Source organism: Bison bison, unplaced genomic scaffold, assembly GCF_000754665.1.
Source record: "Bison bison bison isolate TAMUID 2011002044 unplaced genomic scaffold, Bison_UMD1.0 scf7180017864479, whole genome shotgun sequence".
In the NCBI taxonomy this organism is placed as follows: Eukaryota; Metazoa; Chordata; class Mammalia; order Artiodactyla; family Bovidae; genus Bison; species Bison bison.
Genome location: NW_011495039.1, coordinates 3,129,047 through 3,144,607, shown reverse-complemented (window position 1 = coordinate 3,144,607; position 15,561 = coordinate 3,129,047). Strand labels below are relative to the sequence as shown.

The window sequence follows — 15,561 nt, the reverse complement described above, 5'->3', positions numbered from 1 at the left end:
CTCTTCCTAAATATATTTGACTTTTAAAATGAGAGTAAAAGTAAAGCTGAACCCCTGCCACCCCCGCCCTATTGCTAAACTATGGGATTTGAAAGGCAGGATAACTCTCACATCACATCACTTAGGAATAAAGTTAGCCTCTGTATCAAATGTGTCTTTAAGTGATGTACACTACTTTTGCCTAGTTCCTTAGGTTCCACTGTATATGAAATGTGGAGTTACTCTTCACATTTTTTATTATGTTTTTAATTTGTTCATTTTTAATTGAAGGATAATTGCTTTATAATATTGTGTTGGTTTTTGTTATTCATCAACATGAATCAGTCACTGGTATACATATCTCCCCTCCCTCCTGTACCTCCACCCCATCTCTCACCCCATTTCACCCCTTAGGTTGTCACAGGGTCCTTCGAGTTCCCTGCGTCATATAGCAAATTCTCATTGGCTATCTATTTTACATATGGTAGTGTATATGTTTTCATGTTACTCTACTCTTCAGATTTTTAATATCAGTTGCATGTTGTTTGATACTTATTTAATGAAAGTGAAAGTGAAGTTGCTCAGTTGTGTCTAACTCTTTGTGACCCCGTGGACTGTAGCCTACCAGGCTTTTCTGTCCATGGGATTTTCCAGGCAAGAGTACTGGAGTGGGTTGCCAAAGCCAGGGATGAAACCCCGGGTCTCCTGCACTGCGGGCGGACACTTTACCATCTGAGACACCACGGAAGAAATTGAGGCAAAAATATGTGGCTGTTTGGTATCAGTTTTCATTAGAATTTGACATTTGAAAAGTTGTAGATACTCTGAATTTACTGTATTGCATGATTTTTAAAAGAAAACTTTTTTTTTTTTCTGTTACAATTGTAGTTGGGTTGGTTTAGTAAAATTGATATTTATTGGATAATTGAGAAATGCTTTGAACATTAACTGGCCTTTGTTTTGCTAAAGGCAGTGATTTTTCTAATGTAAACAGATCAGGAAAAGATGTACTGTCTAATCCTTTTGGGTTTCTTCCCTCCTTCTGGGTTCCCTGTTGTATTTCCAGGGGCTTTTTCTTTTCTTTGCATTAACATCTGTTCAATTTAATCCTGACTCTACAATCCCTAACAACTGGGAAAATGTATGGCAAATATGAAAATTGCTCAGAGCAAGGTAGAGATAATTAAAGGTGTTCATTACCAATAAAATAAAAAATAATTAAGTTTATTTTTAGTTCAGAAAATTGAATGCTGAAAGAGGATTAAAAGTAATATTCAATTAAGATGTATGCGTGCACACTCGTGCATGTGTGTGTTCATAGTCTCCCATCCTATTACAGAATAAGAACATGAAGACAGACTATAGCAGATAAATTTAGTCATTAAGAAGTATTCTAGTCTTGGGGGGTTTGGAGACCCTCTTTAATTTATAAATTCTGCTGCGTATCACCTTGTGTGAGAATAATCTCGAGATATAACAGGGCAGGGAACGAGCAGCCAATAAGGAGAAAGGGAACATTCATAGACAGCGGTAACCAGTAGGTTTCACCAGAATTTGTAGCCGACAGTGTTATTAACACATTGAAATCACAGTAGATGTATCACAGCGGAGCTGAGAGACATCCAGGGGCATGTATATCAACATTCTCTGCATTTAAGCTGTAAACACACTCTTTAATAGCTGTCTGGCTTTGCACACATTTTGTTAAACAGGCTTTTTTTTTTTTTTACTGACATATTTTTATTACCCCCCAATTCATTATTTTATATACATAACTCAAAACTTTCATTTTTACCTGTGCCCTAATTGGTTAGACAATTACGTACAATTATGTACAACTCTTTTAATATTCACCTACTCTCTCCCATCCTTTCCTTCTTCATCCTCATCCATCCCCCAATCACCTGTTCCCAGGTTACCAAGTCTGAATATAGAAAGAGTGTGCAGCTGCTACAGTTTCTAGAAGTGGGTTAGGCAGGTCATTGATGAACAATGACCCATCAAGGACTTTAGCTGGCTGAAGGGAGAGACAGACAGGTATCAGCTTTCCTGTTGGAGGGGAATTGTATTCTGAATGGTAGTAATTGCCGTGAATCAAGCTCAGTGCTTCAACGACAGCCACTCATACCTGTCCAGTCTCCTCCCTTGTCTTATAACTGGTCCAGCAGTTAAATAGCTGTAGAGCACCGTCTCCTGTCTCATTTTCCCTGAGTTCCAACAGCAGTAGTAACAACAGCAGCTGTAGAAGCGGCAGCCAGAGATAGGCAAGGCTGTTGCTTGCAGCCGCTGAGTGGATCGCCTCCTCCTCGCTACACACACACACACACACACACACACACACTTCAATATCAACGCATCTCGCTATAAATCAAGGACTCAAAGACATGAGAGAAGAGCATTAGTCATGGACAACAGGTATTTCATCTCTGACAAATTCCTCCTGATGCTTATTGGTATGGATAATAAAATAATCATTCGTGATACCTAGTGGGAGCCTGGAGGCGGCCGCGGTAGAGGAGGAGGGAAGTGGGAGGAGTGAGGGGTGGGGAGGGGGGCTGCCAAAGATGACTTTGAGGATCCGGAAACCTCCAGCTTTCAGCCTCCGCGGTTTTTGAGTTGCAAATTGTCAGGAACCGGGAGGCTGCCGGCAGCCCGTGTTGTTGACTGGAAGTGGATTTCCATCTCTCAGACACTAGTTAGACTGGGCTGGGTGTTCTGGAAGGGGGGTGGAAGTCGAGAGGAGGAGATGCTGTGAGCAGAGTTCTTGAAGCTCCACTCCTCTGGGGAAGCCGAGCTGTGAGGGAGCCTTCTGACTGAGCGGAGCGTGTGAATTGGAAGGGATCCTGTTAGCTGGCGAGTCCCGGTTCCTCTCCGGAAAAGCAGTCGCTCTGGCTTCAGAGCTGTGCCCAGCCTTCGCCTGCATCACACTGCAGTAAGTTCAGCTCAACACGGTTGGTAATTTGAGTGGCTTCTGGGTATGTGGTGCGGGGGGAAGGGAAGCTGACCAGAAATGGCGAGGAAAGTTAGAAAAGCAGAGCTTTGGATTCTCCACGAGATATTGAATCGGTTTGTCTCTTTGACTTCTGTCCTAGTTAGGCTGTAACCGAGTTACTCTCAGTTAGGTACCTACGGACACTGCTTGTCGGGTAGGTCTGCAGGAAGCACCCTGTTTATGGTGATTTTCGGCAACAACACTGGTAAATGCGTTTTCTAGATTTATTTACAAGAGTGGGCTTCTGAAAGTTACTAATGCATAACAGCTTGCATTTTCTACAGAAAATTTGTGAGGAGGCTGGCTTAGATTTTCAAATGCCCAGTTAATTAAGTTTCATTCCAGACTTATTCCTAACCTGTACAAAAGCCATCAAACAAAACAAGAGTCTTTGATTTACTTTATTAAGACGTGAAGTAGATCTTTAAATAATTGCTAGGCAACAACCTGAGGCAACACTGATGATGTGAGAAACATTCAAGTACTCTTTAGTGGGTACAGGATTCCCCCACTTTCTTACTACTGCAATAATCTCTTCCACTTGCTAAACGGTGCCTTCTTTGAAATTTCTAAGTGTTGATTTATTACGTACATGGATTTATACTTAGATCCAAGCAGCATTGTGTTCACGGCAAAAAAAACCCAAAAAAATTGAGGCTTAAAAAACTTTAAAAAAAAAAATGACTTCTACTGGTTGCTCAAATTGCAGATAACCAACTTTTAAAAGGATGTAGAAACAGGTCAGCTCATTGTAAAGCAAATGACCAAATGAATGCGAATACAAGCAGAACATGAAAGGTCTTTTTCAAAAAGGAAACCAGGAATAATCTAAGAACACTGGGGTATTTCTAACCAGGTCCTCTTTTACACTGACTAGATTTTTATAATGGAGAAAAAAAGGGGACTCTCTCAAGCAGAAAGAATATGTCACAAAAAAACTAGATTTAGCTACAGGATCCTTGAAGACAATACTATGTTACTATAGTTTTAAAAGAGAAATATCTCTTTTAATATCTCCAAATATTTTAGTTTTCGGTTTTATCAATATTTCTCTAACCACCTAATCATGTTTTATTATAAACATATTCTGAGTATAATTTAATAACTTTATGCATCTTAGGGATCTCCAGGTATATTTGTGTTCTTATTGCTATATCCAGCTTTTTGGAGGTAATCCATTCCAGACATGCATAATTTCTCAGTGCAAAAAAACTTACATCACAAAGTCAAATATAATCCAGGGGATATATTTGTTATGATAGTGCATGCATGATGGTGTTTAAAGTTTTTAGCAAAAAAGAAAAAACAATCTATACAAAGACTAAAATAATGTTTGTTGTGAGTTTATAAGTAGTTCCCAGATAACTCTAGAATAAATCATTACCCGAACCTCAATAATTTAGCTAAAGAGAATAAAAATCAGCCTGAGAGCCTGGTTGAAATTGATAAGAATTTAGATTGAATAGGAGGCCTTCAGGATTTCTTTAAAGAAAAAACTTAGACAGGTGGTATTGAGTTTGGGGAATACCTTTGCTTGGTATTTTGGTTGTCCTATTGGTAAACAAACCTCGTGTTATATCCGACGAGAAGATTTTCAAAGCCATTTTTGGAATAAAATAATTATTTTAAAGTTTAAACCATTGGTAAGGTTTCTTGGAACAGAGTCTGAACTAGACAAGTATCCTGTGACTCATGCTTTTCCTTGCACACGTGAAAGAAGGAAGAGTTGTGGCCAGACAAGCCAGACGAAGATCATCTGGTCCCTCAATCTAATTCTGCCTACCAATCATGACTGTGATGTTGATATCTAGGCTTGAAATGATATTTTAAGAATATCCTTTCCTGGGTGCTTCTCTTCCTGGCTGGCCTCAGGAATAGAACTGTACTTATGGATGCTTGGTACTCTAGCATTATTCTCTTTACAAGAGTAATGCCTTTAGTTTAGAAGCACCTGCCTGGAGAAAGCTCTAGACAAGATGTTGGGGAAGCCTCTTCCTAATGTTCCTCTTGCATCCATGGCATTTTCTTTCTCTTGCAAAACACCAACACAAAATATGACCTCCAGTAAGCATCCCACCCACCTGTTCATCCTTAAGGTATTAACTGTGAAGTAGGTTCAACTCCTTGATAGCTCCTTAAGTTATTTGCATGTATGGTGGTTTTCTCACTGTGTAACCCATCAGAAGTTCCTGGTTACGGTGAGTGCGGTAACGGCAGGACTTAGGTTAAGCACTTTGTTTGTTTGCTTTATAATTGTAGTCAATTTACAGTATGCTTTTCAAGTGTATAACATAGTGGTTCAGTATTGTTATGATTGCATTCCGTTGAAAAATTATAAAATGTTGGCTGTATAACCCGAGCTGTGTATTACATCTTTGTATTTTATTTATTTTAAACCAAGTCGTTTGTACCTTCTCCTGTCATGCCCTTCCCAAGGTTAAGCACTTTGAATATGTTTTCTCACTTATGGGATAAGAGCTACAGGTAAGAGATGGCATTCTCTCCCATTTATAAGAAATTCAGCCCCAGAGGGAATAAGTAAATTACCAAAGGAACATATTTAGTAAATGGTGGGCTTGGATTAGCCCTCAAGTGTGACTAGCTCCAACTCTTCATCACTTTGTCACTTTGTTTTATTACAACAGTACTCTACCATGGATCAAGTGGAATGAACTTATTGTTTTGCAGATGGTATGGGCTCAGAGTGCTTGAAAAATTATATCAGTCAAGAGAGAACTCTCAGCTTTACTGATACCCAAGATTGAATCTGCTTAAATTGGAACCTAAATTGACCCCCAAACCAAATTTGGCGTACTTTACAATTCCAATTTCAGTGTTCTGCTCTGGCTTCATGAATCATGAAAATGAAGCCGAGGGCATCTTTGCTGGGAAGAAAGATGATGGAGTTAATGTGGGAGTAAAATAAGGAGATCACATGGTTGGAGGCTGGGCTGAGACCTTGTCTAGATTCTGTGCTCTGAGGAACTTTTAAAAACAACCTCTTCGGGCTGTGTGTGGGGTGGAGATGTTTAAAGACCCAGATAAAGCAGAGAATCAAAATGTCTCCTTAAATAGGTCTGATTATAAAAATTAGAGTAGCCTTGCGTTCAGATAATCTCCTTTGCGTGTGTGTGCGTGTATGTGTGTTTAAGAGTAAAGATGATGATTCAAAGAAAAGTAGGGAGAAAGACCAGATGATGACCGAAGAGGTAAAACAGTACTTGGAAATATCACTGGCTCTTGCATAATCACCTTCTGAAAATTTGCCAGGAAATGAAAGACCATCTTTAACTGGTGAGGATAAAAGCAAAATGGTTCATTTAGGTAAAATTTGAAGTGTTAAGGAGAATAACATGATTACTGTCATTTGTCGTCTCATCACAGAAGACAAATACTAACAAGGAATAAAATGAAAATGTTATGGGCATAATGCCAAACAATATTTTAAGATTGGTCTTTCTCAGCATGCTAAATTTAAACAGCTGAAATTCTTTTTTTTTAAGTATTATCTGAGTCAACAATTGGAAATGAAGAATTTGCCTTGTAACAGGGATTGCATTTTAAATTTGAAACACAATGTCCTTGACTCAGTTATTTCTTATTGGCAATATGCCAGTCACTACAGATTAAGGAGCACAAAAGCTGTCATCTTCAAAATCAGTGTATAAATATACATGCTCCGTAAGGAAAGGTGATGTTACTGAGCTGTTGTCATAGATCTGTATGGTGATGGGGCTTTGCAAACACATTCATGATGTCAGCCCCGATTCTTTCTGTTTTCTTTGTTATTTGTGATACTGCTGGTGGAGGTTAGGAATAGAGTTAGTTTCAAGGCTTGATTTTTGAATGTGGTGCCTTGGCTTTCTTGCCCTCATATTTTAAAAATGGTGGCAGTAACTTTTATTGTGTGCCTCCTACATGCTAGTTGCTTGTTTAAGCATCTTGAGCATAAAATCTTGAAAACACTCATATGGGATAATCCTATTATCATCATCATTTCCATTTTATAAAGGGAACTGAGGCACAAGAGGGTTAATTGACTTACCAGCCACAGTTAGAGATTAGGATCCAGCTGGGATGGGAACCCGACAGTCTGGCTCTGGAGCCCATGCTTTTAACCAAAAGCTTATCACTGGTTTGTTATGACCCTGCATGTTACAAGCTACTTGTTCATCTTTTTCGTTTCTGCTTATGGCTATTTTTGGGCTTCCCTGGTTGCTCAGATGGTAAGGAATCTGTATGCAGTGTAGGAGACCCAGGGTTGATCCCTGGGTCGGGAAGATCCCCTGGAGAAGGCTATCTCTGTCTATAACTTCTTTCTGGATACAGTCAGTCTGTTAGGTTTTACGTGATGATGCGTCTGTATCTCTTAATCTTCTGCTCTAGTATCATGACCTTCTTGAATTCTGTTTGTATTTTACCACTGGCCCCACTGTCCTTCTCAATGGTTCCACTGAAATGTGTGCTTGACTTTAAAATTGAATATGCCAGAGAAGGTTGAAATAATCTTATCTAAGGAAGCCAAGCCTTTTTCATCTCTGGGACTTCAGTGCTGCAGATAGTGTCTAATACATTATTGGAGTTCAATAATAAGTTACACTTTTGGTACACTGAATTCAAAGCTCTAATTCAGTTCTATGAAAAAAATAGATAGTCCCTTTCACAGGCTTTGTCGTTGTTCAGTCACTAAGTCATGTCTGCCTCTTTGCGACCCTATGGACTATAGCCTGCCAGGCTCCTCTGTATTCTCCAGGCAGGAATACTGGAGTGGGTTGACATTTCCTTCTCCAGGGGATCTTATTGGCAGGCAGATTCTTCATCGGTGAGCCACAAGGGAGGCCCTTCACAGGCTTTACCCTTTGCAAAAAAAGGCTAGAGAATAGTCTTTCAGTTGTAAGTTGCAAGGTCTGAGCCATGTAGTATATTTTAATACACTGAATTCATAATTATTATAAAATTACTCACAAGATATTTCTCACCCTGTCTGGAACTGCATATCTAGAACATAGGAGATAATGTTTTCCAATATGATAGATGTCATACTTATTTCCAAATCATAATATTGAAATTTTTAATGATATCTAGTTTATGGTACTAATGTATTTTTAAGGGGGAAAACAAATATTAGAATAAATTATCCATTAAAAATGTTTTGCTCTGTGGGACAATAAAGTTGCAAAATGGTGCTTTTTATAAATTGTTGAACTCTTTTTTTCTTTTGAGGAAAAGTCTTGAGGCTTTGATTCAGTCATTGCTCAAAAATATTGAGTCATATCTGTGACCAGACGATAGAAACTTGCCTACCACTAGAGAAAAATGAAGAAATGGATGAAAGTGAAAGTGAAAGTTGCTCTGTTGTGTCTAACTCTTTGTGACCCCATGGACTGTACAGTCCATGGAATTCTCCAAGCAAGAATACTGGAGTGGATAGCCTTTCCCTTCTCCAGGAAATGTTTCCAACCCAGGGATAGAACCCAGTTCTCCTGCATTGTGGGTGGATTCTTTATCAGCTGAGCCCCAAGGGAAGCTGGATAATGGGGGGAAAATCAATCCCCATTTCTCCTCCTCCAAAAGAAGCATTTTTTGCTTATGGGATAATCTGGGTTTTACTTGTTAAATGATTTTTAAAATTTCAGTAAGTATGTAAATATTATAACAATGTGAACTAGATGGACATCACATAAGGCTTTCCAAAATACAATATTATTATTAAAAATATCATCTTAGGTCAAATGATTCTATTTCAGTCTCTTTCTAATCCACATGAATTAGTTATGAAATATTAAATAATAACCAGGAAAAGGACAGACTGAATGAGAAGTGCGGTAGCTATTTAAAATCTCTTTGAAATTCTGTCAACAGACTAATCTCTGGATAAGCTTACCCCACTGAGGTGGCTAGGCCTTCTTTTGTAATATAATTACAATTAAGTTGAAAGAATCTTAGCTCATATCATAGTTTGATGATTCATCTTGAAGATGTGGAGAAGTTGACTCCATGTATAATTTCTGAACATGCAACAATGCTCATTTGAATTTCATTATTCCCTTCTTAGCCACTACGATATAGGGGTTAAAACTTACATTTTATATTCAAATTGCCTAGCTGCAAACCTTTACTACTTGGATGACCTTGAGCAAGTTAGTTAAATTCTATGCTTTAGATTTCTCTTTGAAAAGCAGGGATAAATGAAAATGATACCCACTTCATAGAATTAAATGATTTAATCATGTAAGGGTCTGAGAACAGAAGGCGCATAATAAATAAAGTATTAGTTATTTATTATTTCCTATTAATTTTGGGGATGTTGTCTCAGGTAAAGAATGAAGTATCAATAACAGAGAAAATATTTGAAATAAAATCTAAATCTAAAAGTAGTTTTTATCTTAGTTTTATATTCTTAAAAATATGACTCATAAAATCTATTAAACGTTATAATCAACATTCTCTATAGAGAGTCTTCTTTTTATTTTTCCCAAAAGGCTTTTATTGAATTATTAAAAATGGTAACAGTTAACCCAGATCATTTAAATAACACATGTAAACACCACCCATAGAGTGGCTGGCAAAATTTTAATTCACCTCCTCTTAACTAGAATCATAATAAGAGGTCTTTCAATTTCATTCTTCTTAAAAATATAGTCACAGCTATCCCACTCCAGTATCATGCCTGGAGGATTCCGCAGGCAGAGAGGCCTGACAGGCTACAGTCCATGGGGTTGCAAAGAGTTGGACACAACTGAGCGACTAACACACATACATCATTCATTTAAGGCACAGAATGATATTTTGTTTTCATTGATATTGACTACTCTGCTGCTTATACCCAAGCCTGCTGGGAAATGTGACCTCTTCTGTGAGGAGACTGATTACTCCCTAGATCAGCTCCTTTTGAATTAGATGAACTGGAAAGAGGAAGAAAGAGAGGTGCTGTGCAAAAGCATTATAGGATCCTTGACCTGAAAACAGACTTCAAGCACAAAAGATGAGTTTGTAGTTTATTCAGCAAGTTGTTTTGCTGAGACAGAGAATATAAGGAAAAGTTCTTCCTGGGCTTTTGACCAAGGAATCCCTTTGCTGCTGTCAAAAGACATAAGAGCTGGGGAATTCTCACTTGCCTGCTCTTTGTAGTATATGTGGTAGAGATTGTCAGCAACACTCAGCTATTTCTGGGAAATGTAAGGTTCAGTAGACATAATTATTAAAACCATCTTCTTAAGAAACACAACTCCTAATACCATGACACTGGATTCTGTTTCATCTCTCAGTCATGGAGGGGCTACTGTCCTTGTCAGGCACTGGGCCAGACTCAGGGAAGGCAGTGGAAAATAATAGACAAGTTCCTACAGTACTGAACTCATTTCATTGAGAGAGAAACAGGAAGCAGATACATTAAACAAAGACACCAGGGCATGATTTATTGTTGTGGTTGTTATTGTTGTAATACATGCTATGAAAAAAAACAAAAAGCTAGAGAACAAAGATCCCATTTACTGGAGGACAAACTGGTTTCAAGACCCATAAGAACTACTCCCCTTCACACTCCCTTTTTTTTCTTTTTTTTCTTTTTCATTATAGAACAAATTTCTGGTGTTCACAGTGAATAGAAGGGGATTATACACCTGAGATAATCCTTAAAACCAAGACAGATGAACTCATGGTGAATCAGAATTTCAGAATTATTGAGCAAAACATTTTCATTCAGGCAAAAACATGACTCCCACATTGCTTTTCCCTTTACCTTTATATTACAGGATTATTCAGCTCGTGGCAGCTTTTAAAGATGAGAAAAATGCAAGTACTTAATGTTGCTTAGTAACTTCTCTTGCCTGTCATTTTGGGCTGCACATAAACAACTTGTAACTTCCCCACACTTGTCCCAAATTACTAGAATCGGGAGAGAGCACACGAGCTGATGAGTCACTTTGTGATCCTGTTGTTTCTAATAAGAGTTCTGATTACCAGGATGGGTCCTTTATTGTTATATAATGTTATTTGCCACGCCATATGTCAGAACTTTCTGTTTGGCAAGTAGAGGTTCCTTCCCTATAACACATGGAAGAAAGCAAAGCATAGAAGCTTTTCACGGGAGGGCTGCTGTTTTGTTTTGGGTCCTTGGTTTTAAATGTGCTCTATCCAAAGTGTACTAGACAGCATTTTGTGGGAGTAAAGTGGTAAGATTTTTGAGCTTCAAATGGGGATTCTGTTTTGGAGCTACCAATGCTTCTATCATTCAAACTACCTGCATAACTGCGTGGTGGCACAGCTGGTGTTGAGGTAACTATATTATCTTTGTGTGCTAAGTCACTTCAGGCATGTCAGACTCTCTGCAACCCTATGGACTGTAGCCTGCCAGGCTCCTCTGTCCATGGGATTCTCCAGGCAAGAATACTGGAGTAGGTTGCCATGCCCTCCTCCAGGGGATTTTCCTGACCCAGAAATTGAACCTGTATCTCTTATATCTCCTCCATTGGCAGCTGGGTTCCTTATCACTTAGCGCCACCTGGGAAGCCCGTATTATCTTTATAAGCACACTTTCAAAAAAACCCCCAAAGAATGGTTTCAATGTGGCTGTAATAATTTTCCTATTCTATTGGTTGAATTCTTGAAATTAATAACTTTGCAAAAAAAGGAAACACTAAGACTTGATGTATACTACTACTACTAAGTTGCTTCAGCCGTGTCTGACTCTGTGCAACCCCACAGATGGCAGCCCACCAGGCTCCACCGTCCCTGGGATTCTCCAGGCAAGAACACTGGAGTGGGTTGCCATTTCCTTCTCCAATGCGTGAAAGTGAAAAGTGAAAAGTGAAAGTGAAGTCGCTCAGTCGTGTCCGACTCTTCGCGACCCCAGGGACTGTAGCCTACCAGGCTCCTCTGTCCATGGGATTTTCCAGGCAAGAGTACTGGAGTGGGGTGCCATTGGAGAAAGGTAGTACTTTGTTGATCAAAATTTCTTTTCTGCTAAGGAGTGTCAGAGCTCTTTTGAAGGAGTTATACGTTGATGAGTATCGTGGGTGAAGAGGACGTGCCATACCCTTGGGTCTTTAACATCTGTTTTGCTGATCCTAATAAGTTAAAATCCTATCTCAAGAAATAAGGAAAAATTGTTTGAGAAATACCAATGTGTTTTAAGAGGAGAAAAGGGAAAGAAAGCTTTCCTTCTCTAAACGTTGTTTAGTTGCTCAGTTGTGCCTGACTTTTTGCAATCTCATGGACAGTAGCCTGCCAGGCTTCTCTGTCCATGGGATTTTCCAGGCAAAAACACTGGAGTGCATTGCCATTCCTTTTCCTGGGGATCTTCCTGACCCAGGGATTGAACCTGCATCTCCTGCATTGGCAGGCAGATTCTTAACCACTGTGCCACCTGAGAAGCCCATCTACACATTAAGCAAAGTTAAATAGTTTTCTATATTAAGGATGTCTTACAATTCTTCAGATGCAAGTGTGTGTTAGATTCTCTTGGAGTGAGATTTAGTACAAACTTCTCTGACCTTATTTAATCACGGAATCCCTCTTTATGGAAGTATCTATTAATATATACTTGAAAACCCCAGAACACAATGTGTTGTTCTAATTTTCAAGCGTCTACCATACATCAGATTAGTAAGTTCTGGGAAGAAAATTATAAATAGAATCTGGCCCTAACATTAAGTAGCTTCTAAATTGGGTGTTGCAGGAAGACACATAGATGTAGAAGTTATAATATCGTGGTCTGCATGCAGCAATAAAAGTAGATGCAGAGGATTACCTGATTGCTATAGGAGATGAAGAAATAAGACACTAAGAAATTAATCACAGATCATTGAGAGTTTGAGTTGGGTCTTGAGGAAAATTTGGAATTTATCAAATAAAAGGGCAATGAAAGTATTCACAAGGCTATACACACAAGAGATCATTATTCTTTTACCCTCATGTGGAAACCTGTATTCCTTTCATCCAGCACAACTCTTGAGTGAACAGTTGGTTACATGAATAAAGAGATGAGAGCAGCAAACAGGGAAAGAGATATATAAATTTTGTGGTACAGATGGTAATTCATTCCTTTGAAATAGATAGCAATTCATGAGAAAATAATGTAGAATGAGAAAGAAGATAATTTAGGGAACAAATCTTGATGAATTCTAATATTTTTGAGTGTATTGGAGTAGATGGGATTGTGAAGAGGAAAATGAATCGTCACAGAGGAGGAAAACAGTGAGAGATTTGTGGTATTCCAACGACCAGAGAAAAACCTCCCACAAGAAAGACGAAGTATTCATAGCTGCCAGATGTTGCTGAGAGGTTAAGATGAGGAGTGGAAAAAGAAAAAAATCCTTGGATTTGAACACAGGGGGCTCAATGCTGATCTTACTTAGCTAGTGGTGTGATTGGGGTGAAGCCCACATAAAAAATGTGTTAAGGATTGAGTAGGAGCTCAGGAAATGGAGATAGAGTGACTCATTCTACATGTCTGTCTACAAAGCTTTTGAGAAAAGATAGGCTGGTTCTGAAGAATCATATAAATTTGAGGAAGCTTTTTCTTTTCTAATGTGGGAGATTCTTGAGCATGTTTACATAACTATGAGATGTTGAAATAATTAAAATGTAGAAGCTAAAGGGATGTTTGATGGATACCACAGAATGTGGCATTGAATTGGTGACTTGGACCACGAGTAACATTCTCTATAAAGAAAGAGGAAAGGAAGGAGGAGAAGAGCAATCTGAGTAGGTGTGCATGTTTTGTAGTGCTAAATTGAGGATATTTCTGGAATTTAAATTTATTTTGTAGAATTTGTACAAAGTGGAGAACGTTTAAAGTTTTTTGACAGTGCTGGAGACTTTATGATAAGAGAAATCTAGAATCTGGATTATATTGGGGGGCATTTAAGTAATCAATTTATAATGATAGTAGTAAATTGCTGTTTATCACTCAATATGTGACTCCTTTCAGCAGTTCAGGGTATGGCATAAAAAACAGTTCATCTGAGATACATTGTTTCATTTTGCTTTGCTTTTTATCATCCCCTACTGCCTTTGCTATCATCTGTCATCTTCTTTATTACTCTTTCAAATTTAGAAATCTGGATGACAGTTTTTTATATCTCCTATTTTGATAATGATTAATGAAAGTATATAGGTAGATAAGTCAATCAGTACCCTACAGAAATTTCTTAGCCACCTTACCTTCATTAACATACCAGTCTATTGCAAGTTAACCACTGGACAATGACTCCAGTCTGGATCTTGATATTACCTGAAATTTATCATGTTTGAGATAATGAATCATGAAGCAGTCATCACCTAATTCTCTCTACCTCCCACCAGTCTCTGGTACCTTGACATACCTTCTTTTCTTCCAATGATTTTTTTCTCATTCACCTTTTCTATACTATTCAGGCAAGGCCTAGTATACAACTTAAATAAATAACTCTTTGCTCAACCAGATCTTTATTCCTTTGTATTCTTTTCTTTTCTTTTATATCTGACAAAATCTACCATTTCTCTATTGAGCACCCTGGCTTTGCTTTTTCACTTGGGGTACTGAATGCTAGTGGAAATTAAAAAAAAAATGAAAACTAGTACCATAATAAATTTGTGATCTCCCATCTTAGTCTCATCTTGCTAATTCTTCAAGTCTCCCTATTTTATTTTCCTTACCATTCTCCACAGCAGCCTTCTCATAACCCTGCCACACATGTATATTTCCTTAAGAAACACTTGAATATCTGTAACCTTTCCTCTGTGTCATTTACTCTTTTGTACTGGCATTTAAATATTTTAATTAACTTTGGTTTTAATTTTAAAAAATATGAATATCCACAGTTACTTCAACTTTGTTCCCCATTGCCACCCACCTTGCTCAATGGAGAAGGAAATGGCAACCCACTCCAGTATTCTTGCCTGGAGAATCCCATGGACAGAGGAACCTGGTGGGCTATGGTCCTAGAGGTTGCAGAGAGTTAGATATGACTGAGTGGCTAAGCATACATGGAGATAAAACTCCATGACACTGCCCCTCTTTATCTCTTCAAGAATGTCTGTTGCCACTCTGTTCTCTTCCAGCCCAGTATTCTTTTGACATTAAGCTGCTTAAAATACCCTTTCTGTCAGAGCTCCTTTCTCATCTTACTTGTTCTCCATTGTGTCTCAGGCTCTTTATTTCTCAGAGCTTAGAACAGTAGCTGGTATAAAACAGGTACCTAAAAAAAATCACTGAATATGTAAGTGAACTTTGAAAATGTCTCTTTCTAGACTAGGGACGATGAGTTATCTTGTAGAGCATCTCCCTGGGTCAGCAATGTTTTTATCCTCATTCTCTGAAATACATTATTTCTTACGTCCTCCCTGTGCATTTTTCAGCATGATTGTTTACTGATTCTGAACAACTGTCTATGCTTTAGCATATGTTTTCCCCTTGGAACATAATAGTAATAAATATATTTGCTCAACTGGATATAAGTCATGTGATTCTGTTTTGAGAGAATGAGATTAATCTTTTTTTAATTTTTAAAAATTTTAAATTTTTAATTGGAAGATAATTGCTTTACAATGTTGTGTTGGTTTCTGCCATACAGGAAGAGATTATTTTTTTTATATGAGGGTAGGAA

General features: G+C 38.2%; 1 protein-coding gene across 1 annotated transcript in view; it reads left to right on the top strand.

Moving 5' to 3' along the window:
* Positions 1-2,532: 2,532 nt before the first annotated feature.
* Positions 2,533-15,561, top strand: part of DGKB (diacylglycerol kinase, beta 90kDa) — an 873,198-nt gene continuing 860,169 nt past the window's right edge. The window contains exon 1 of the mRNA XM_010862153.1: positions 2,533-2,911. The gene's annotated coding sequence lies outside the window, so the exon portion shown is untranslated. The remainder of the gene's footprint in view (positions 2,912-15,561) is intronic.